Here is a 26627-nt window from a genome sequence, read left to right as displayed (position 1 = left end):
ACCCTCTAAATTTACTGACAAAATAATCTCTAAAAGAAGTACATAAAAACCTTTCTGTTGATGCACAAGAAAACCCCAAGAAACACTATGCATAAACACAAACAGTTTTGGAAAGAGACCTTTGGGTAATACTTTACAGAAATATATTAGTTACCTACTTCAGTTAACATGAACTAAGAATGAATAATACTTTAAGCATTTATTAGTCTAAGTAAGATAATATTAGTCCTGGTTAGATCATGTTGGCTAAAAAATAAACTAATATTAACAAATGAGACCTAATTAAAAGTTACCGAACCTTGTTATTTAGCTCTTAAAGGGATGTTCAACAGAAGAAAGAAATTCATACAGGTTTGAAACAACATGAGGGTGAGTATATGATGACAGAATTTTCATTTTAAAGTGGAGTATCCCTTTAAACCTTTACCAGCACCAACATTAAACAGGACCAAATGCTTACTCCAGCATTACAGTGAATCTAAGTTTGTCTAAAAAAAAAAAAAAAAAAAAAAAACACTGAAGAACTCCAAAAGCACAAAAACCAAAATGATTTGTCACCCAATTTTTTAAGTTGTTGGAAAGTGCTGTTTATGGCAGTGTCCCAGATGCTCTCCAGAGTATATGTGAATGGAAATGTTTCAAAGATGCGGAAAAGTCAGAAAAAATGCCTTGAGGAAAAAAAACAAACACAAAAAAACAGAGAATTTGTTTATAATACAGATCCAGTCCATTATTATATTTGGCTCAATTGAATGAAAGAGATAGATATACAGTTGCGCTTCAAAGTTGATATACACCTTGCAGTATCTGCAAAATGTTAACAATTTTATCAATAATAGGGATCACAAAAATGTACGTTTTATCTTTATTTAGTACTACCCTGATGAAGCAGTTTATTCTGCAAGATGTATGTCAACTTTTGACTGTTAACTGTTGATAAATTGTGTGATGTGATTGATTACCTCAGTCACCAGGGCCACATCGTAGTAGAAAGCTGGGCAAGGTTCCTTCTATTTCCCACAAACACCAGGATTCCACTGACTACGCCATCTTTACTGACACTGGGCTTAAAGTGATTAAAAATAGAGAACCTTTTTATTGCTACTTTACAGGGAATTAAGCATAACTTTATCAATTACACAAATATAGATATATGACCCATGCAAACCCAGGACCAATGCAAATTAAGAAAGGTATTCTTACATTTTAAGCTTGCCCCACATAGCTATCTTCATGAAGGATGTTCCTGTTCCTGTATTTACCACGGTTGACACAGCAATGCTGCAAGCCTTCTTCCTTTGGTTTGTTACCTATAAAATATATGATGATTATAGGGCAGGTGTAAATGCACAGGTGGGAATTTATTACTTGCTCATGCAAAAGATTCAAAGCATTTAAAAGCTATAGGGATAACGTTAGTTAGTGACTTGAAAGTAGTGTTTTAGCTTGATCAGGATGTGCTGTCATGATAAATCTTGTAACATCACCTCATCAATACAGGTCTGTGATTCCACACCGCTTGCACTGTATCTCCAATAACAAATATGAACTGATCCTGCAAAGTGAATGTTTAAATCCAGATAAACACAAAAATATTACATATTCCAAAACAAATAGTAATTGAACAACTCTTTAAATACAAAATGAAATTGAACACATTACAAGCATTTTTTCTAAAGGTGGGTAATATATTAAATATTTATGGTGGTTATAAGATTGATTATTTGTATTAAATGTATATAAACGTCTTCGAGTGTTACAATATTGGATCAGCATTCAGCAAATGTTTAGTAGCTAGTTTAAAATAATTAAAAAAGTTGGTTTAGTTTTTTTAAAAAAATCAGCAACCAAATTCCTCGAACACGACCACACACGCCTTCCTCACATTACAATGTAAGACATTATTAGAATGCAATCATATATAAATTATTGAAAACATGATTAATTCACCTCCCGAGTCTATTGAGTTTATAATATCTGCGATTAAAATGCACTCAGCAACTGACATGTTACGGTGAAAAAAAAATAACTAAAGAAAGCATCAATATATACTTACTTGACTGATTATTTGCAGCATAACGTCTCATCTGCAAACAAACATCCAAACGTGGTGCTCCTTTTGTTCTCTTGTTTGGCTAGCTTCAGTATCATCACGCATCGCAAACGGATCGCAAAACATAGCGCATTTTTCAAACTCTAGTGAAGTAGAGCGTCATAATGACGTAGTATTTCTCGCGCATGCGCATTAAACAACATATTCATATATCATGCATGGTTAAATGTTATTTCAGCTTTTCTGTTTAAGTTGAAGTTGTTCTAACTCATTGTGTTGTTAAACTCTGTAAGTTCACAAAACTTTACTCATTAACCTAACTAAAAGTTAATCTTTTTTTTCAATGTAGTCTAGTGTGATTAAAATTAAATGTATTTTAACTGAATTTAAATGCAAATTCATTTTGTTTACATTTGTTTAACTTTTGCTCGCAATTAATACAATTTTAAATGTGTGTTTAATTGACTTAGAACAACATAATGATATTGAAAGTATTATGTTCACAGATGTAAAGTAGCTACAACACATTACTATTAGACTCCTCTCATATATTACATTTTATTTTCAAATATTATGTAGAAAGCTGACACTAGTTGAGTTCATAGAGCAAGGGCTGGTGATAAAAATGTCAACAATAAGTTGTAGTGGATTATACTGTATAAGCAGATGTATTGGAAAAATACATTTCAACTGCATAATGCACACAGTATATATTATAGACAAAACACATTTAAAATACATTAACAAATTAATTTTGGACAACACACTTGAGTTGGACTTAAAATCAATTATTTTCCATGTTTTCCATTAAAACTGTTATTTTATATATTAGTCAATACATCAAAATAAATTCCCTTTAATAACTTATAACTTTAACTTTAATAAATTTAAAACACTATAAATCATTATTATTAAAAATGTATGTTTAAGTAAAACTTATTAGACATTGCAAAGTGCATTTTTTTAAACATGCACTTAAGTGTGTTTATAAATATTGTCATGAAAGTGTTCTTTCTTTAAGTTAAGATTAATTAGACATTATTACAAAGTGCATTTTTAAAGTGTACTTAAGTGTGTTAATAAATATTGTGATGAAAGTGTACTTACTTTAAATTAAACTTAATTAGATATTATTACAAAGTGCATTTTTAAAAATGCACTTAAGTGTGTTTATAAATATTGTGATGAAAGAGTACTTACTTTAAGTTAAACTTAATTAGATATTATTACAAAGTGCATTCGTAAAAAGTGCACTTAAGTGTGTTTATAAATATTATGATAAAAGTGTACTTTCTTTAAGTAAAACTTAATTAGACATTATTACAAAGTGCATTTTTAAAAAGTGTATTTAAGTGTGTTAAGAAATATTGTGATGAAAGTGTACTTACTTTAAATTAGACTTAATTAGATATTATTACAAAGTGCATTTGTAAAAATTGTACTTAAGTGTGTTTATAAATATTGTGATGAAAGTGTACTTTCTTTAAGTTAAGCTTAATTAGACATTATTACAAAGTGCATTTTTTAAATGCACTTAAGTGTGTTTATAAATATTGTGATGAAAGTGTACTTACTTTAAGTTAAACTTAATTAGATATTATTACAAAGTGCATTTGTAAAAAGTGCACTTAAGTGTGTTAATAAATATTGTCATTAAAGTGTATTCCCTTTAAGTACACTTAAGTTTTCTTTAATTTTAATTTTATTATATTATCTGCAAGTGCACTTTTCAAAAAGTATACTTTGATTATTTTAAGCACACAAAAAGTACGCTTTCAATACAATTAAGCACACTTCTTTTTCACAAGGGTGCCCTTGTGAAAAAAAGTGCACTTTAGTGTACTTTTATAAAGTGTACTTATTATACAAATAATATACTTTAAATGTATACACTTAAGTGTGACTTAAATGCAATGTTTTCAGTGCACTGAATGCACATTAAGTATAATTGATTTAAAATATATCACATATTAAGTTGAAATAAAATGCAATAAGTTGTCATTAAGAGTGATTTTTTGGTACCACTTAAGTGGGACTTTAATACAACTTAATATTTACTTTCATAATTGCTTCTAGTGTCTTTAAAATTGATTTATAGTGCACTGCTCAATGCACTGAAAAGCAATTAATGTGAACTATAATGTACTTTAATGTCAGTTAACAATACACTTAAGTGTGAATTAAATGTAATGTTTTCACCGCTTAAGTGCATTTTATTTGTATTTAATTTCAAATGTATCACAAATTAAGTTCATATTAAATGCAATTAGTTGAACTTTTGAATGCTTTTTTTAAACAACATAAATGGGACATTAATACATATTTAATAAGTACTTTCATAATTGCAAAAAGTGTATTTAAAATATAGTTAAAATATAACTATCCCTTTAACTCTCATTTTTAAAAAGTCTGGAGGACAATGATGCTTATTATGTGTTATGATGAGGCAGGAATGAAGCGGGGAGAGAATCCATCTGCAAGCATTACTTTTAATAAAACAAACAGGTAATCCAGGCAGACAACAGAACACAGAACTGAGGACAGGAACATGGAAACAGCTACAACGACCGAAAAACAACAACTGAAGCAGAGAGGTTTATATACACAGGCAAACAAGCTAAACAAGATAACAAGGGGGTGTGGTTAATCAGAAACACCTGGGGAGACTAATAAACAAGAAAAACTACAAAGGACTACAAAACATGGCACAGGACAGGAAATAATAAAAGTCCACACAAGACAAGGGAAACACAGGACAGGAATCATGACATAGCCCCCCCACTTAAGGAGCGGATTCCAGACGCTCCTCAGGAAATAGTTCAGGAGGGTGGTGGAGCGGAGGCGGACCCGGGGGGCGGGATGGAGGGCCAGGCCCGTGGAGTGGAAGAGGACCTGGAGACTGCGGCAAGACGGGAGGCCAGGGTGTAGCAGGCAGTGCAGGCGACCAGGGCGGAGCAGGCAGTGCAGGCGACCAGGGCGGAGCAGGCAACCAGGGAGGAGACGACCCTTCAGGCGGCCAGGGCGGAGATGACCCTTCAGGCGGCCAGGGTGGAGCAGACGGTTCAGGAGGCCAGGGAGGAGACGACCCTTCAGGCGGCCATGGCGGAGCTGGCTGAAGAGGCGACCATGGCAGCGCGGCCTCCATGGTCCAATCGCGGGACCTACTGCCCCCCCTCAAAATTTTCTTGGGGACAGCTACGGAGTCATAGGCTGGAGCAGGCACCGGCTCAGGAACAGACACCGGCTCAATAACAGACACGTCGGCGGCCATCTCTGGTTAGGGCTGAGGTTCTGGCATGTCGGCGGCCATCTCTGGTGAGGGCTGAGGTTCTGGGATGGAGACAGGCTCAGGACTGGGCAGAACCAGCGGCGGAAAAGTCTCTGTGCTGGACGGGACCAGCGGCGAAGGAAGCTCTGGGCTGGACGGGACCAGCGGCGAAGGAAGCTCTGGGCTGGACGGGACCAGCGGCGAAGAGGGCTTTGAGCTGGGCAGGACCAGCGGCGAAGAGGGCTTTGAGCTGGGCAGGACCATCACAGACTCTGGCTCGGCAGTGGCGGCCATCTTGTCCAGAGACATTGGCTGCATCCGAAATCGCGTACTATGTGAGTAGGTACTACATTTAAATTAGAACGTACTTCGCGACCGTTAAAAAAGTACGTTCTATATAGTATGAATATGGGTAGTATGAATGGAGTCCGGACGTACTACATGCGCCATGTTGGAAATGTCACGTGACATACGCTGTCAACAGAGCATGTCACGTGACATACGCTATCATTAACAGCGCGAAAATTTAAAGAGCCCATTCCACCGACTGCATCAACTGCGAGCGATGTTTTTAGTTCTGCTTTCTGTTTTCATCGGCGTTTTTACGTCGTTCGAGCTTACAATCCAGAGGAGGCGTCGGTCCGCTACTCGCAGATCACGCCTTCGTCGAGAGCTTTTACGGAATTTCTCAAATAACGCAAGTATCATAATTTATTTAGCTAATATATTTTACCTCAGAAAAACACACAAGCCTGTGAACGATGACAGATGTTGATATTTGGCAAGGAAAAAGTAATTTATTTGCTTGTGCTATTACCATCGATGAATAAACATGAATGAATCAATAGAGATAAGTTATGTAACTTATGTGTGTGTGTGTGTGTGTATCTCTATTGATTCATTCATTGATGGTAATAGCACAAGCAGTGTGCCTGTATGCGTGTATATATATATATATATATATATATATATATATATATAAAATGTACAGATTGTGAAATTACCATCAATGAATGAATCAATAGATACATTTTTATTTAATTTTAATGGCAATTTTAAATTTAATTTTAATGGCAATAGCTCATTTTCATTACCATTAGTGAAATTACTGAACATAAATATACAAGTTTGATAAAAATAATATTTTAATTTTTAATATTTTAATAATTTCTCCTATAATTCTAGGATAGAATTTCAATTGGCAGTTAGAGGCTTTTACATCTGATGTCTTCATTATATTTATAATATATACACATACATATATTCAAATACATCATGCATAAGAAATGGATTGTATACATATAAATACAGACATACTATGGCTATGTTTACACGGAAACGATCTGAAGAGAAAACGCAAAAGTGGCGTTGCGTTATCACTTTTTTATTCTGCGTTTAGACGAGCGTTTTGGGGGGGAAATCTGCGTGCATATGGTGACGCAAAAGTGTGTGAAATTAGATGTAGTATGCACTCCAGGCGCAGGCGGCTAGGTGGCAATGGACCGGTGATCGGTGCCTTCACTGTCTAGCATACTTTTGCGTTTTTACCCTTTAGACGGGAACGCGACGGTGGAGCGTTTTTAAGATTTCCACTCTGGAGGGTGGTTTCACTTTTTTGCGTTTTTAAGCCCCAAAAACGCCGTCGCCGTCTAAACGAAAGGCACATCTGATAAAATATTTTTACGTTTTCACCCGCAAGCGTTCTCGTGTAAACGGGGCCTATATTTATAAATAAGCCAACACAAGAAACAAGTATCTTGTTAATTAAAATTGTATTCTAATATAAAACTATATACACGTTTACAGATTGTGAGCCCTACAACCCAGCCAACATTTGTATGTGGGGCCCATATGGGTATGAAATGGGCTGAAAAATGGGCCCCATGTAGGATTGTCCGCGGGTTCCATAATGGCCCCATGTTAATTGCCCAGATGGATTTCATGTAGGATTGCACTTGGTACTAGGCGGGACCAAAGTGGGCAACATGCACAAGACCCATCTCGGTCCCATCTTTAACCCAGTAGACATTTGTATATGGGGCCCATGTGGGTTTGAAATGGGCTAAAAAATGGGCTCTGTGTGGGATTGTCCACGGGTTCCATAATGGCCCCATGTGAAATGCCCAGATGGATTTCATGTAGGATTGCACTTGGTACTAGGTGGGACCCAAGTGGGCAAAATGCACAAGACCCACCTCGGTCCCAGCTTAACCCCGCCGACATTTGTATGTGGGGCCCATGTGGGTTCGAAATGGGCTGGAAAAATGGGCTCTGTATGGGATTGTCCACGGGTTCCATAATGGCCCCATGTGAATTGCCCAGATGGATTTCATGTAGGATTGCACTTGGTACTAGGTGGGACCCAAGTGGGCAAAATGCACAAGACCCACCTCGGTCCCAGCTTAACCCCGCCGACATTTGTATGTGGGGCCCATGTGGGTTCGAAATGGGCTGAAAAATGGGCTCTGTATGGGATTGTCCACGGGTTCCATAATGGCCCCATGTGAATTGCCCAGATGGATTTCATGTAGGATTGCACTTGGTACTAGGTGGGACCCAAGTGGGCAAAATGCACAAGACCCACCTCGGTCCCAGCTTTAACCCAGTAGACATTTGTATATGGGGCCCATGTGGGTTTGAAATGGGCTAAAAAATGGGCTCTGTGTGGGATTGTCCACGGGTTCCATAATGGCCCCATGTTAATTGCCCAGATGGATTTCATATAGGATTGCACTTGGTACTAGGTGGGACCCAAGTGGGCAAAATGCACAAGACCCAACTCGGTCCCAGCTTAACCCCGCCGACATTTGTATATGGGGCCCATATGGGTTCGAAATAGGCTGAAAAATGGGCTCTGTATGGGATTGTCCGCGGGTTCCATAATGGCCCCATACCAACTGCCCACATGGATTTCATATAGGATGGCACTTACAAAAAGGTGGGCCCCAACTGGGCTACATGCACAAGACCCTTCTTGGTCCCAGCTTTAGTTTTTTTGTGGGTACTACAAGGTTACTACATGGGCCGAAATACAGGCTGTAAGTGGGTTTGTCTATGGGTTCCATGTTGGCCCCAGCAACTTACTCATTTAGGTTTTATGCAGGATTTCACAGGGCTTTAGGTGGGGCCCAACTAGGAATCATATGCATGTGGCCCAACTAGGGATCATCTGGGTTCCATCTAAATGAGTAGCAACACCACACAAACAAGTTTTAAAGCATTAGAGCACACAGTGAGATTGAAATCTTTTCAAATTAAAATTTTATTGAAATTACCCATCATATTATGCTATATTCTGAAATTCCAGAGACAATATTTAAAGAAGCAGATTTATGTCAGATTAAAGAGTATCTCTTTAAAGTTATATACCTAATTGTTAAAATACATACTTTTAACCTGTATTTGACCCAGTCTATACTGAACGCTTTGAACATTTGAACAGGAAATAAATTGGGGAGTTAGAAGAAGCAGCAACTACACATGTATCAGTACAGCTTACACTGCAGACAGTCATTTGTGCATTCTGGACACTGTCCTCCATCTCTTGTCTCAGACTTTTTTTAAAGTTCCCTCTCAGTTTCTTGCCAGTTGATCTGAGCAGTCTTCTTAAGAGCCTCTGCAAAACAAATTAGTTTTTTTTAGAGATTATGATTTTAGAGAAATCATGTTACTTACACATACTTACACAATACCTTATGAAAGAATAACAACTTTTACTCAGGATAAAAAAACAAAAACAGCATTAAACTTCAATTGGAATAGTCATGGTATTGGAATGTCACTGGAAGGGCATTTGGGAAATTTAACAGAGAATTACTGTTTATTTATTCAGACTATTCCGATTTAATTTTGTATTAATAAAACCAGTTTATAAAGTATGAATATGCGATGTGTTTGAAAGCATCAAATCATTCATTGATACAAGTTAACCATTAAAAACTCAGTCCATGATAGAATGGGCCAACGAAATGATGCATAATTAAAGTATTTTAATTATTTTTTTATTGCTAATGATTTACGATTGCTTTTAAAGTAGAAATACAAAAATATTATTCTTTGTGTCTTTGGAAAATAATTGAGGTGATCACAGGTGTGGATGATTCTTAAATTTCCAGGATGGCTCAACTTAAGAGTCATAGTTTTAATAAACAAGTTAGAATTAAGTCAAAATGAGAATCCTGATTCTTTTAGTGTTTCAGACAGAGATCACGATTCTGAACAGATAAAATAACAACATAACATGTAATTTACTAGAGGTTCTGACAAATGTTAATTCCTGCAGTCGATTTAAAATGTTTAATCTGAATGAAAAAAAAGGTTTGAATGAATAATTAAATGACTAAAATACGTGTTTCATTACTGGATGAATCAGTGTTTTTGAACGAATCTCTAGAATGAATGATTAAAGATTCAAGTGTAAAGTTTCTTGCAAAAGTTGATTTACTCTATTTTGATTGCTACTGTAGACAGTGTTTATATCTGAACTATAAACTTATCTCAGTACTTGAATTACGAGCTGATGTTGTTGTAATATTATTTAAGAATATAATAAATTACTGTTGTGTCAATCTAAAATGATCTTCCCACTCATCATTCTGTGAAGTGGTGCAGGACGACTTTGTCCAACAAGTGCTTGTTTCGGACTCTCATCTGCAGATACCTTGGTTTTTTTTAGGGCTTGATTAATATAAGCAGCACGGCAAGGCTTTTTGTACTCCGCGTCTCCTAATAAGGAACTGAAATAGGTAAATATAAGTCTGCTTTTTAAAACAACAGAGGATGGTTAGTTTGTGACAACAGCAGGAAACTGCATATTACGTTTACATCAAGATTAAATCAAATTTGAAGCTTGTGACTTATAAATGCACATCAGCCCGATGACTTAGCATTCATGTAAAAACTATGTTCAGATTAATCAATCAGAATGATTTCATTTTCAGAATGACTTTAATTTGTGTGTGTGTGTGTGTGTGTGTGTGTGTGTGTGTGAGGCGCGATCGAACAGTGTAAACATAAAAACATACTAGATCATTTTGTTTATACAGGACATTCAAACTGCAAAGTGTTTAAGTTACTGTAAAATTTAAAAGAAAACAAATATATTAATCTGAAATGTAGCAAATTAATTTTCAATTCATTCAGGTACAATTACCAAACATATATCAAGGTCTTTTTGTCTTTTTATTAATTTAATTAATAAACTAATTATATAAAACTATTGTCAGTGCTCTACAAATAAACTGTTTTTTTTGCCTTTACTTTATTAATAAAACTTATTTAAAAAATACAAGGCTTAAGCAATTTATTTTCCTTTGGTGGTACAGCCTGAGACACGCACAAGCCTTCTGCATTTTTGTTTTGCTTTTCCCTCCATTGTAACAAACTTGTACCGAACTGTGATGTCTGAACCGAACCGTGACTCCTGTGTACCATTCCACCCCTAATAAGTGGCTCTGTATATTTCTGATATGTAGAGAAACATTACACTTAATTCAGAATCCTAACTACACAAAGTATTGAAGTAGTTCACTTTACAAATTAAAATTAGCCCATGATTTACTCATCCTAGGTGTGTATGACTTTCTTCTTTTAGACGAATACAATCGAAGTTATATTAATAAACACACTGATGCTTCCAAGCTGCATAATGGCAGTGGATTGCAACCATTGCAACCATCAGATTGAAGCTCCAAAAAGTGCATCTATCCATTATATAAGAGCTCTACGTGGCTCCGGGGGGTTAATAAAGGCCTTCTGAAGCTGCGACGCCATGGCGATGGCGATGCCATGAGTTTGTGTAAAAAAATATTCATATTTAAAACTTTTTAAAGTAAAACAACTAGCTTCCGGGCAAACAAACATACGGATTCCACTTAAGGGTAAAGCGCAACTTATGCGAGTAATGTGACGTACTACTGATATTTACGCTACCCCATGATGCACTACGTTACTTCTGACGTCATAAGTTGCGTAAGTTGCGCTTTATACACAAGTAGACTGTGTATGGCCGGAAGCTAGTTATTTTACTTTATAAAGTTTTAAATATGGATACTTTTGGAAACTCATGGCCTTGCTCCAGAAGGACTTTATTAACCCAACCCCATAGTTAATATAACTCCAATTGTATTCATCTGAAAGTCATATACACTAACGGTGGATTGAGGGTGAGTAAATCATGGGGTCATTTTAATTTTAGTGAAAATTACTACTAGTCTATGTCAATTATGTAAAATCTAATTTTGTAAATTTGATTAAATTAAGTAAATTCAAAACACCTCACACATAACAAAAGGTTAATGGATTCATACCAGAAGTGACAGTGCAATCCTTCACCAAATTGCCAGTACTCATCTGGATCCTTGGTCAATCTGGGGTTGGGTGGAGTGGGCTGAAAAGTCCTTAAAAAGAAAGATTTAATTTGTACCATTCCTTTAAACAATATTAAACAAAGCGTATTTAAATTGTACCAACATTTGCCATTATTAAACATTCGGAACAAATGGTCCCCAATAGCTCCCTGGGTGCCGCAGTGTGTTCAATACTTACTAACACACACACAAACACACACACTGTGAACACACACCCGGAGCAGTGGGCAGCCGTTTTTGCACATACATGTCACGTCACATCACACAATTGTAGCTTTGAAAAAAGCTAATTGGTACACCAAAATCAAACAGACCATCTAATAAGTTTACCTGTCGCCACATCCTGCTATGACACGTCTGAGGGTCTTTCCCTTGATGCTCTTCAGTGAACTAAATAAAGGACTGATGATGGTGACATGTTCTCCTTTCTTTGTCACTTTAGAGGAAGAAAGACAAAAGGATAAAAAGTTACTCAGATTTGTCACTGGTAGATGAAATGACTTTTGATGATGAGAATAGCCTAATACTTTTAACTACATAATATATAAATCCCAATGTAAGGTTTAGAAGCAATGGTTAAAATTGACTTGCATCTTACTGAAGTTGATAATCGTGGTGGATTTGTCTCTCCGTTGGGTGCCTGTTCACCCCAAAAAATCTTCTTCCAATGCTTGAGATATATCCATATGTAAAAAAAAAAAAAAATTAAATAAAAAAATTATATTTAAATATATTTAAAACACATTTACTTCATTCTTATTATACTTCAAATCCATTAACATATTTATTGGCACATCTCCTAAGACTTATATTTAATTTATAATTAAACTTTATTTGGAGCCTTTCTTTAGTACACAATGCACATTTTTTAATATTACGACAACATTTAAAAAAAAATATAACCATTAATAAAGTGTACCTAAAGTACACTTGCAATAGTTTCACTTTAACACAATTAAAATACACTTAACCTCAGCACGACTTCCAGATAACTAAAGTGCATTAAATACAACATGTTTTGTTCTTATTGACTTTAAGTATATATTTTAGGATACCAAAGTACAATTGCAGGGTATTTATATTAAGTACGTATGTAAATGCTTTGCAGTAAACTTAGCATAAAATAAATGTTTCAAATATATTTTAGTATTTTTTTTTATTTTCCATTAGGGTTTTCATGTGTTTGAGTTTTAAACTAACTTAGCTGACAACATTGACATCAGAGGCTTCAATGTTAAATGCATACGCTAATCGCGATTAGCATCTTACTGTAAACAAATCAATGGTACACACATAGTCACACACACAGCTGCAGGTTGTAGTACGTCCGATTATCCGTGAAAGTTAACTTACAAAGAACATTTCTGGGAAGTTAATGAACTCCATTAACACACGATTGGTTTACCTGCATTATATATTCTACCATGAACTATATTAACATTCTTATCCGCTTATTTTAATGTAATACCTAAACGTTTAAATCTGTATTATTAATTGATCTCTATTTTTCTAAAATGATAGTGGATAGGACATGAATACGAAGCCTAACTTTACGTAATAGAGACTGAAAAATGTTCTCTTACCTGATATCGCCAAAATGTTTGCACGACTCACACATTCAGACCGACCTTCCTCTGTGTTCACATATCAGCTTCTGTTCTCCTCCGTTTACATGTCACAACGCAAATTAGTTTAAAATAATAATTTAACAGGCATAAGGAAAGACCGAGTAATCTTGCCGAGCAGTAGCACACACATGTCGTCATCATCAATACAAACTGAACTGACGTATTTTCAAACTTGACCAGTAAAAAGGCGCGCACGGTTGTCATTGGCCAGTTACGTAGATGGCAGTCATATTAACCAATCATGATCAAAGAAGGTGAAAACAACCAATAGCAATTGTTTCAGCGTGGTAATGGAAAATATTACTTTTTTTTCTTCTTTTTTTTTTTTTTTAAGAAATGTGTGTTCAGTTTTATTTGTAGACTATGTTATTTAATTAGTTGGTCAAATAGTGTTTTGATGACAGTGTGAATAAAAATGCAATCCTGCATGGTAAGCTTTAGGCAAACACAAAATTGCCCAAACAAACAAAATCACACAAAGCAAAAAAGTTTCTGCTGCACTTCTCTCTTGAGATTGAAATTATATCCATTATTATTATTATTGTTAATAATATGATTATATTTTAACATAAATTTAGATTTTTGAAGTGGTGTTTGGATCAAAATATTATACAATGCTAAAATAACAAAATAATAATTAGAAATAATTATAATTCAAAGATGTATTCCTTGAAGACATGACATTGATTCAACATACAGATTTTGTAAAAAAAAAAAATATATATATAACCCTAAACCTAACCCTAACCCTAACCCAACAACTGACATTATTTCAACCGTATTTCAACTTTGAGGGTCAGTCATGTGCCAACTATGACTGAAAATAAAAGTCTGTACTGTTGGCCTCAAAAGAAAACTGAACTCAAAACACAATATGCTAAATGAATGAAACTGCACTTTATTCTGTACTCCTGTATATGATGCAAATATGATTTCTGAATTTACATTGGATTTTCCCTTCAAACCATGAATTTCCATTCTATCTTTCTTTACTTGGGCTATTTCATCATCTGAACTGATGTGCCCCTTACAATAATCAAAACCCTAACCCTAACCCTAACCCCAATATTCAATCTCTAGAATTACATTGTCACTAACCGACTGACCAGAAAACTCTGGAGTATCTCAATTGAATAAGGGCATATGGCTGTTGCTAGGGGTTTGATTTCTTCTACCCATCTCTAAGCCATTATAATTCCATTATTTAGATAGATTTTGATAGACAGAATTTGATAACTTCTGTAACCCGTTCTTCATATTGTACAGTGACCATTTTCTGGATATTTTGAACCATTTGTATATATATTTTTTTGAAATAACTATATGGAGATAAGCATTTTGCAGTAACTCACAAAATCAGACCACTAAAAGTTGACACTTTGAATATTTAATGTCATGGGTTGGAACTAATGTCTGCTGAACACCAACACTCCAGGACTGGATTTGAAGAGACATGGCCTATACTGTAACCACATACACTATATTGCCAAAAGTATTGGGACACCCCTCCAAATAATTGAATTTGGGTGTTTCAATCGATTCTGTGGCCACAGTTGTATAAAATCAAGCACTAAGCAGACGCTTCTACAAATTTTGTGAAAGAATAGGTCGCTCTCAGGAGCTCAATGAATTCAGTGAGTTCAAGCGTGGTACCAGGTTTCTAATTGTGTAATAAGTCCACTTGTGAAATTTCCTCACTACTAAATATTCCGCAAAATGATTAATGATTTATAATGAAAGATTATAAATTACAAATAAACTGCATATAATTGTTTTAATGATTGTACAGATATGTTCTTTACAAGTGTATAGTTTATGATGCAATTTACAGATGCACAATTTATATTTACTACATAATTCATTATATTCACAATTATACTTGTATGTATTCCTCCATTCCGGGTCCATATAGAGATTACCTATGTGGCTACCACCATAAGATTGATTGTGTTTGCTCATGACACATATGGTTTATCAAAGTGGGTCCCATATGTTTTTCCCATTCATAACCCATATAGAGATTACCTATGTGGGAACTACCTTGGGCCCATGTAGGCAGCCTATATGGGACTGGTTGTGTTTGCCCATGTCTAAAACATATAGTTTCGCCAAGTGGGCGCCATATGTATTTCCCCATTCAGGGCCCATATAGAGATTACCTATGTGGGTACCACCTTGGGCCCATGTAGGCAGTAGGGATGAGCGAGTACAGCATTATCTGTATCTGTATCTGTATCTGTTAACCATATGAATTATCTGTATCTGTATCTGTACTCGGACTGGGCGGGGCCTAACCCGGAAGTGGGCGGGATTTAACCCGGAAGTGAGTCGGGTTGTCTTAAAATGGGCGGGGCTTTAACCGGTATGTTATTTTAAGCATGCAATTGATATGGGTTGATCAGAAATTGTTATATTTATTGCTGATTAGAAAACTATTTACATGACAGCATCAGCATTGAGCTTCAGATCAATGGTTTTGATCACGATAACAAACGAACTACAGAACAAGTTTTGCAACAATGAATACAACAAATGCTGTTGCAATTATGAAGTAAAATGTAATGAACAAGAGTTTTCATCTCAACTAGGGCTGGGTGATATGGACCAAAAGTCATACCCCGATATATTTAGGCTGAATTTCGATATATGATATATATATCCCAATATTTTTTATTTTTCATGTTTTATTTTTTTCAAAATTTGTTAACACACACACAAGTACTGTCCCCCTTTACGTAACATAAATTGTAAGAATATGACTAATAGTAAAGACTAGTACTAATAAATAAACATTAGGCCTATGCTAAAGCTATTAAATAGCAGTCCCAAACTAGTTTTTGTTAATACAATGCTGGTATGAGCCACCACAGTCATTTAAAAATATAAAAAAATAACACAAAGAAAAATAGTGGCATTTTGGGGTTAATATGGAAACGACAGTTACCATGGTGAATAGCCTACACAATACAAGAACTGTTAATGAAACATGGAAACTGCTCCTGGTGAATAGAATGAAAATCATACCTGCATTACTTTTATTTCGTGTAATTTACAACGTAACGGCGTTGCATGCTCGTAGTTTCTTTTGCACTTTATACAGTGAGGCGATACACAGCGCGCGCCGCCGCATTTGCGCGTGCAATTGAGTGTGCGCTACGAGAACAGGATAACGGCTGACAGGACAAGAAAGTCCGTTTTTCTGAGGTGAAAGACTTTATTTCATGTTATAAAATAACATGCTCTAAACACGCACGCAAAGTGGAAAAGGAGGGGCGGGGTGCGGGGAGCAGTGCAGAGAGCTCCGGGTCAGCAGCTTGCTTGGAGCAAGGATCACAGCGCAAATTTGAACTATATCGGTATGCGATATGGTCTAATTCCATATCGCATTAAAAAATAAATAAATATATATATATATATATATATATATATATATATATATATATATATATATATATATATATATATATCTCGATATATCGCCCAGCCCTAATCTCAACATAACTTTTTTTTTTTCAATCCGAGCACAGATATTGACTCGTATTACTCGTATAATACTCGTACTCGACAAAAGTGCTTTATCCATACCGGATACTCGTTTTAGCCGAGTATCCGGCTCAACTCTAGTAGGCAGCCTATATAGGACTGATTGTGTTTGTCCATGTCTGACCCATATGGTTTATTAAAGTGGGCCCCACATATTTTCCCCATTCATAACCCATATAGACATTACCTATGTGGGTACCACCTTGGGCCCATGTAGGCAGCCTATATGGGACTGGTTGTGTTTGCCCATGTCTGACACATATTGTTTTGGCCAATTGGGCGTTATATGTATTTCCCCATTCATAACCCATATAGAGATTACCTATGTGGGTACCACCTTGGGCCCATGTAGGCAGCCTATATAGGACTGATTGTGTTTGCTCATGTCTGACCCATATGGTTTATTAAAGTGGACCCCATATGTATTTCCCATTCATAACCCATATAGAGATTACCTATGTGGGAACAACCTTGGGCCCATGTAGGCAGCCTATATAGGACTGATTGTGTTTGCCCATGTTTGACACATATGGTTTATCAAAGTGGGTCCCATATGTTTTTCCCATTCATAAACCATATAGAGATTACCTATGTGGGTACTACCTTGGGCCCATGTAGGCAGCCTATATGGGACTGATTGTGTTTGCCCATGTCTGACGCATATAGTTTGGCCAAGCGGGCGCCATATGTATTTCCCCATTCAGGGCCCATATAGAGATTACCTATGTGGGTACCACCTTGGTCCCATGTAGGCAGCCTATATAGGACTGATTGTGTTTGCCCATGTCTGACCCATATGGTTTATTAAAGTGGGCCCCACATATTTTCCCCATTCATAACCCATATAGAGATTACCTATGTGGGTACCACCTTGGGCCCATGTAGGCAGCCTATATAGGACTGATTGTGTTTGCTCATGTCTGTCCCATATGGTTTATCAAAGTGGACCCCATATGTTTTTCCCATTCATAACCCATGTAGAGATTACCTATGTGGGAACTACCTTGGGCCCATGTAGGCAGCCTATATAGGACTGATTGTGTTTGCCCATGTTTGACACATATGGTTTATCAAAGTGGGTCCCATATGTTTTTCCCATTCATAAATCATATTGAGATTACCTATGTGGGAACTACCTTGTGTCACATGCCTGTCCTGTCTCGTGTAGCACATGTGGTGTTTGTGTTCCTGTCATTGTTTTGACCCCACCCTCCTTGTTATCTTATTATTGGTTTCATTTGCCCCACCTGTTGTTCCTCATTACCTGCCTGATTTGTCCCTTTTATAAGTTCCTTTGTGTTTGCAGTCTGTGTCGGATCGTTGTCTTGTACACGTCTCCCGTTTCCCCGTGACCCGTTTGGTATGTTCATTTTTGAAGTTGTTGTTTGGTATTTTGTAATGTTTTCCCCCTCGTGGGTGTTTGTTTTACGTTGTTCTTTTGTTTATTAAAAACCCCTTTCCTCTGCACTTGAGTCCTCGTTTATGTTTCCTGATTATCACGTGACACCTTGGGCCCATGTAGGCAGCCTATATGGGACTGATTGTGTTTGCCCATGTCTGACACATATAGTTTGGCCAAGCGGGCGCCATTGGTATTTCCCCATTCAGGGCCCATATAGAGATTATCTATGTGGGTACCACCTTGGGCCCATGTAGGCAGCCTATATAGGACTGATTGTGTTTGCCCATGTCTGACCCATATGATTTATTAAAGTAGGCCCCACATATTTTCCCCATTCATAACCCATATAGAGATTACCTATGTGGGTACCACCTTGGTCCCATGTAGGCAGCCTATATAGGACTGATTGTGTTTGCCCATGTCTGACCCATATGGTTTATTAAAGTAGGCCCCACATATTTTCCCCATTCATAACCCATATAGAGATTACCTATGTGGGTACCACCTTGGGCCCATGTAGGCAACCTACATAGGACTGATTGTGTTTGCTCATGTCTGTCCCATATGGTTTATCAAAGTGGACCCCATATGTTTTTCCCATTCATAACCCATGTAGAGATTACCTATGTGGGAACTACCTTGGGCCCATGTAGGCAGCCTATATAGGACTGATTGTGTTTGCCCATGTTTGACACATATGGTTTATCAAAGTGGGTCCCATATGTTTTTCCCATTCATAAACCATATAGAGATTACCTATGTGGGTACCACCTTGGGCCCATGTAGGCAGCCTATATAGGACTGATTGTGTTTGCTCATGTCTGACACATATACTTTATCAAAGTGGGTCCCATATGTTTTTCCCATTCATAAACCATATTGAGATTACCTATGTGGGAACTACCTTGGGCCCATGTAGGCAGCCTATATGGGACTGATTGTGTTCGCCCATGTCTGACACATATGGTTTATCAAAGTGGGCCCCATATGTATTTCCCCATTCATAACCCATATAGAGATTACCTATGTGGGTACCACCTTGGTCCCATGTAGGCAGCCTATATAGGACTGATTGTGTTTGCCCATGTCTGACCCATATGGTTTATTAAAGTGGGCCCCACATATTTTACACAAATTATTGAAGAGCCAACAAGAATCGGTCCAAGTTGTAAATCTCTTCTTGACTGGATACTAGTCACACACCCCAACAGAATAATAAAATCTGGTGTTCTCTCGGATTGTTTTAGCGACCACTCTATGATATATTGCATTTGGAAAATTTCAACTCCCCATCTTTCTCCGAAATATATTAGGATCCGTGACATGAAATTATTTAACAGGGATTTATTTATAAATGATGTGAGAAGGATAAATTGGAATAGACTTAGCCTAATTCCTGATGCGGAAGCTGCCTGGAATTTCTTTTATACAGAATTTGTGCAAGTTATTGATAAGCATGCCCCATGGACAACTATTAAGGTTAAAGGTCATCATTTACCTTGGGTAAACGGGGATCTTATCAGTCTGTTTAAGCAGAGGGATAGGGTGTGGAAGAAACACAAAAATACAAAACTTTCTAGTGATTGGGAGGAATACAAACAGCTGCGAAACACATGCACTACTCAAACAAGAAATGCTAAAGCCAATTTCTACAGAAATAGTTTGTCAAATGACTTCAGTAATCCTAAACATTTTTGGAAAAAAATGAATACCTTACTTGGTAAATCTAATAGTACCTCGAGTAATATGACAATTAATAATGAAACTGTTAATGATCCAGCAGTGATCTCCAACGCATTTAGTTCGCATTTCTCCCAAACACCGCAGGTACATTCATTGCTCTTTCACCCAGAGCTGTCTGTTAATTCTCAGCCCTGCGATAGTTCTTTCACATTCCGACAGGTTAGCTCAGCTGATGTCCAGTTGGCCATTAGCAAGCTATCCTCTAGCAGTGTACCTGGTCCTGACGGCATTGAGGGTAAGTTTATCAAATTTTCTTCTCATGTCCTATCCTCTCCATTGGCTGAGCTTTTTAATTTGTCACTTCTAACATATGAAGTACCTCTGGCATGGAAGTGTACTAAAGTCACTCCATTGCATAAAGGAGGGGACACCCAAAATTTGAACAATTATAGACCTATCTCAATAATTAACAGTATTGTGAAAATTTTTGAGAAAATAATCTTCAATCAATTATCTAACTATATCTCTCATAACAATTTACTATCCCAATGCCAGTCAGGTTTCAGGAAATATTTCTCCACTACCACTGCTCTTTTGAAATTTACTAATGATATTTTTTCTAGTTTCGACAATAATATGTGTACTGGTGCCATTTTCCTAGATCTTACAAAAGCATTTGATTTAGTTGATCATTATCTGCTCTTGGATAAATTATATTCATTTGGTCTTTCCCGTTCATCTCTTCTGTGGTTTAACTCTTATTTTCATCATCGCCGCCAGTGTGTGTCCTTCGGGGGCAGTCAGTCGAATTTTACAGGTGTAGATAAAGGCATTCCCCAAGGTTCTTCACTTGGGCCTTTGTTATTTTCCATTTTTATTAATGACTTGCCACAATGTTGTTCAGAATGTGACATTCATCTTTATGCAGATGATACAATTATATATTGCTCCAAACCAAATATTCCCGACATAAATTATACTTTACAACATGACTTTGATTCTGTACAGCAGTGGCTGTCATTTAATAAACTCCTGCTGAATAAATCAAAATCATACTGTATGCTTTTTCAGAAGAAAGATAGAAATAATCTTAATTTGCATTTTCTTGATTCTTCTCCTTTACAACCAACCGAAAAATTTAAATATCTCGGTGTTTGGCTAGAAACTGATCTTTCATTCAAAGCTCATGTACACGCGCTGAACAACAAACTTAGTTTTCGTCTTAAAACATTATATCATTCAATAGATTGCTTTAATTTTCAGGTTAGGAAAAGGATAGTCTCTCAGTTGTTGCTACCTATTCTGGACTATGCAGATATTATATATGCCAACACTACTGCCTCTTGTCTACACTCTCTTGATGTGGTATACAACAGCCTGTGCCGTTTTGTTCTACGCTGCCCCTATAGGACACATCATTGTGTGATGTATGAACAGCTGTCCTGGCTTGCACCCTCAGCCAGAAGACAATATCATTGGCTTCAGCTCATTTTTAAATGTATTTACTTTCAATATCCATATTATTTATCACAATATTTAGTGCCTTACAGTTCACATTATAGCCTTCGTCACAACGAACAGATCTTCTTTACTGTCCCTAGAGTTAAGAGAGAAATTGGGAAATATGCTTTCTGTTTTAGAGCCCCTCGTGACTGGAACAGCCTTCCTGCATCCATTCGTTCGCTTACTTCTTTTCCTATGTTCCGAACTGCTTTGTTAACACATCTTCAGAATATTTGTCTATGTTTCTAGCATTTCAGATTTAGCATTGATATTGTCATGTTATGTATGTTTTTATTCAGTATATGAATGTCTATCTGTGATGGGTGGGGATAGTGAGAGCTTGTGTGTGTGTGAGTGCGGGCGGGCGTGTGTGTCCGTGTGGTGCGTGTGAAAGTGTGTGAGTGCGTGTGTTTATTTGTTTTGTTTTTTTGTTTTTTTTTTGTTTTTTTTTTTGTTGTTGTTGTATTATTATTTTATTATTGTTATGACTTTTTTGTCTTATTTGATTGTATCTACTCTGTTGTTTTGCAGTTTTTTGTTGTTTGGACATGATCCTGAGGACCCCCATGAAAACGAGATGTTTCATCTCATGGGGTTGATCCTCTAATAAATGTACATAAATAAATAAATAAATAAATATTTTCCCCATTCATAACCCATATAGAGATGACCTATGTGGGTACCACCTTGGGCCCATATAGGCAGCCTATAAAGGACTGCTTGTGTTTGCTCATGTCTGACCCATATGGTTTATCAAAGTGGACCCCATATGTTTTCCCATTTATAACCCATATAGAGATTATCTATGTGGGTACCACTTTGGGCCCATGTAGGCAGCCTATATAGGACTGATTGTGTTTGCCCATGTCTGACACATATGGTTTATCAAAGTGGGCCCCATATGTATTTCCCCATTCATAACCCATATAGAGATTACCTATGCGGGAACTACCTTGGGCCCATGTAGGCAGCCTATATAGGACTGATTGTGTTTGCTCATGTCTGACCCATATGGTTTATCAAAGTGGGCCCCATATATTTTACCCATTCATAACCCATATAGAGATTACCTATGTGGGTACCACCTTGGGCCCATGTAGGCAGCCTATATAGGACTGATTGTGTTTGCCCATGTCTGACCCATATGGTTTATCAAAGTGGGCCCCATATGTTTACCCCATTCATAACCCATATAAAGATTATCTATGTGGGTACTACCTTGGGCCCATGTAGGCAGCCTATATGGGATTTATTATGTTTGCCCATGTCTAACCCATTTGATAAACCCAAATGGGCCCTATTTGTGTTGCCCATTTTGAACCCATGCACTCATTTCCCATTAGTGACCCACCTAGGACCCACATGGGGAGCCCACCTGTTTTTGCCCATGTGGGACCTACTTAGCTGACCCAAGTGGGCCCCAGATAAAATGCCCATTTTGGGACCATACCCACTTGGTACCCACGTAGCCCAAGCATAAACCATGTGGGGCCCACATATACATGTTGGCTGGGAACCTACTGCCACCTGAATGCTGCTGTGCCAATTCTTTGGCTGTATTTTGAAGATGGAGCTGACCTCCGCCCCAACCTCCGACTTTCACGGCAGTCCATCCAGTCCTTGATTGCTGCAGTGAAGCCTGAATGCGACCATGGGTGGGAAAAGGACGTTGAGGTGCTGGTTTTCCTCTACTGGCTGGCCCATGCAGCATCATACCGGGTAGTGTCACTCGCCTTTGACATCCCGAAGTCTACTGTGCATGACATTGTGCACAGAATGAGCAAGGCAGTCATCGGCATTTTGAGGCAGCTCATCGCTTTCCCCAGCGCAGATGACCTGGAGGTGGTGGGAGCAGGTTTTGCTCAGCTGGCAGGGTCTCCAGCTTTCAGGGTAGTAGCTGGGGCAATAGATGGCTGTCACATCCGCATCAAACCACCAGCAAGTGATGTGCAGTGCTATTTCAACAGGAAGCTGTTTAATTCTGTACAGCTGCAGGCCATCACTGACCATCAGGGGAAGCTCCTTGACATTTTTGTTGGGTATCCTGGGTCGGTGCACGATTCCAGGGTGCTGAAGAACAGCCCTGTGTACACTGGCCGCCTGTTTCCACCTGCAGGAAAATGCATCCTTGGAGATGGTGGGTATCCTTGCCTGAGTGCGCCCATCTGCCTCATGACGCCATATAGAGAGCCTGTACAGAATGCTGTACAGGCTCGCTACAATAGGAAGCATTCTCGTGCACGGAACATCGTCGAGAGGGCCTTCGGGATGCTGAAAACGCGCTGGCGTTCCATTTTTTTCAAGGCACTGGAAGTCAGCCCTGCTTTTGTGCCAGATGTTGTTGCATGCTGCACGGTGCTCCACAACCTCTGTCTTCTAAATGGGGACATAGTTGATCCAGAAGTTGAGGAGAATGACGATGGCCCACCTGAACCCCGCAACACAGAAGCCAGCGCAGGAGAGCACGTGCGGGACAATTTAGCTGCAGTGGTGTCTGCACCAGGCAACTGTGTGCCTGCTCTTCATGAGCACGATTACCTGTAGGACAATTAACACAGGTTAAAATCAGTTCTTGTTTTTAGATTGACAGTGTTCCAGGTTGTCTGTTAGTTATGTTAGTTATTATGTAAATAGTTAGGTGTGTGTGTGTGGGCACAGCCCACAGGGTGCTGTGATGCGTACAGTGCAGTAGTAGAGTAGTTAGAGAGGTGCATGGCTATCTGTGTGCATCCCTCTGTCTATCAGCTCACTGCCGCTGGACAAAGCCTCTCCATCACCAAGACTCCTGTCGGGCCTCCTCGCGGCTGCACATGGTAACTGGGGATATTGCAGACCCAGGCTAATCGACAGGGGATCTCGGAGCTACAGTGGTCCCTAGAGGTGACACCCACCAACCACTGGCACACTGCCTTAGGCTGTGTGTGAATTTGTATACCAAATCTTTAAAATTATAACTACATATCACATACTTGAGCTTAATTACAAATTATTTACTTCAAATCCAAATCCAAAATTACCCAAGGTGTAAAGTCCTCATCTTGTACACATGCTTTGAAAGAATCATATATTGAATTATTTTAAAGTGATGCCCTAAATGAGATTGCTTGTATCAAAGTCTTACGTAAGTCAATCATTTACTTAAATGATGTTAAAATAATACGATTTAACCACAAAGAAACAAAAACTGTTTTATAAAGTACTTACACTTGAAAACAGCCGCGTCTCCGCTTTCCGCCATTTTCAAATATAACTACAACAACTCCTCCCCCGTGGCATCATGGGATAGTAAAGTGTCCATCGTATGCGCACTTTGGAATCTCGCCGGATGTAGTAGGTCATCCGGGTACATCTCGCCTACTGTTTTTCGAATTCTATGATTTCGGACATACTACTCTGCTCGCGTACTGTTTTTCGCATACTATATAGTAGGGAAGTATTCGATTTCGGACGCAGCTATTGTCTCGGTGGCGGCGGCCATCTTGTCCGGAGACACTGGCTCGGCGGCGGCCATCTTGTCCGGAGACATTGTTTCGGTGGCGGCGGCCATCTTGTCCGGAGACACTGGCTCGGCGGACGTGACGTGAACAGTCTCTGGATCGGCAGACGTGACGTGAACAGTCTTTGGATCGGCAGACGTGACGTGAAGCTCAGGTTCAGGAACAGGCTCAAACTCAGGAACAGACGCGGTATCAGGAATAGAAAGAAGCTCAGGAAGCGTGAAGGCGGACATCTCTGCCATAGACGATCTCTTAGGCGACATGGCGACGGCCATCCTGGGAACCAGAATCAAGCGTTGCCGCCTTCTTGGCTGGAGACACTCAGGCGACATGGCGACGGACATCCTGGGAAGCAGAATCAGGCATGGCAGCCTACTTGGCTGGAGATTCCCATTTAATGCTGCTGGATTCATTCTTTTTGGTCAGTTGTTCTGTTATGATGAGGCAGGAATGAAGCGGGGAGAGAATCCATCTGCAAGCATTACTTTTAATAAATCAAGCAGGTAATCCAGGCAGACAACAGAACTGAGGACAGGAACATGGAAACAGCTACAATGACTAAAAAACAACAACTGAAGCAGAGAGGTTTATATACACAGGCAAACAAGCTAAACAAGATAACAAGGGGGTGTGGTTAATCAGAAACACCTGGGGAGACTAATAAACAAGAAAAACTACAAAGGACTACAAAACATGTCACAGGACAGGAAATAACAAAAGTCCACACAAGGCAAGGGAAACACAGGACAGGAATCATGACATTATGCACAATCATTTTCTCCCTCATACAAAGGTACCTAAACCTATCCATCACAGAAAACATTTAGCATTTTTACATTTTCAGAAAACATCATTCTGTATAGATATATAAGATTGTTTCCATGTAATTTACTGGCATTACTATACTTTTGAGGTAATTTGGTCCCCATAACCTAGGGATTACCAGTTGTTGTAAACTCAGAATCGAAGACCAGGAGACTTGGTTGTTTCTTCAGCAGGATTCTTTATTGAGAACACAAACTGTCGGTAGCTTTTTTAAAAGATTTATAAAATTAGATTTATAAAATTAAACATTTTATAAATTTGTAATCCTACACAGTACACACATCATTTTAGAAGCAAACACACAGTACCTCAAACACACAACCCATGAATTAATACAAACAAAATGTGAAGAAAAGTATCATTCCATGTACAACACTAAGATTCAAACGGGTAATGCTTTACAAAAAGGTATTATTAGTTAACTACTTCAGTTAACATGAACTAAGAATGAATAATACTTTAAGCATTTATTAGTCTTAGTTAATGTTAATTTCAACATTTAAATATAGCTGCGAGCAGCGATTGCGGGCCCAAGCCGGTGGCACCGCAACCCCAGTGCCTTTAGTTACTTAAAGGCACCGGGGTGGCGGTGCCGCCGGCTTTGGCCCTTCATCGCTGCTCGCAGCTATATTTATATATATATATATACACACAGTATATATAAAAGACAGAAAATATTACTTTACTTACCTTATTCTGATTTTATGATACACTCAAAATATTCCACAACAAATCCTTTAAATTTAATGTAAAAATAAAAACGAAGGTCAGCAGTGTTGGGCTCATGTAATCTTCTCATTAGAATCAAACTGTTTCAACATTTGCGATGTATTTGGATGCTAAACTATTCTTTATTA

At 38.0% G+C, this 26627-nt stretch overlaps 2 long non-coding RNA genes across 3 annotated transcripts; both read right to left on the bottom strand.

The window, feature by feature from the left end:
* Positions 1-962: 962 nt before the first annotated feature.
* LOC307160782 lies at positions 963-2296 on the bottom strand. The gene is made up of 3 exons (XR_013821636.1): positions 2057-2296; positions 1488-1555; positions 963-1310 (listed from the first exon to the last, which is right to left on the bottom strand). It is a non-coding gene; the product is annotated as an uncharacterized lncRNA (long non-coding RNA).
* A 6294-nt stretch (positions 2297-8590) lies between these two features.
* LOC307160777 lies at positions 8591-13474 on the bottom strand. Of its 2 annotated transcripts, none has more exons than XR_013821634.1 (5): positions 13273-13474; positions 12281-12359; positions 12020-12125; positions 11630-11719; positions 8591-8937 (listed from the first exon to the last, which is right to left on the bottom strand). It is a non-coding gene; the product is annotated as an uncharacterized lncRNA (long non-coding RNA). The 2 variants fall into 2 exon arrangements; XR_013821635.1 differs by having other exon boundaries at positions 12288-12359.
* Positions 13475-26627: the final 13153 nt, after the last annotated feature.

Source organism: Squalius cephalus, assembly GCF_949319135.1.
Source record: "Squalius cephalus genome assembly, chromosome: 6".
Lineage (NCBI taxonomy): Eukaryota > Metazoa > Chordata > Actinopteri > Cypriniformes > Leuciscidae > Squalius > Squalius cephalus.
The sequence above is the reverse complement of the archived record's forward strand: the minus strand, read 5'-3'. Positions and strand labels throughout refer to the sequence as shown.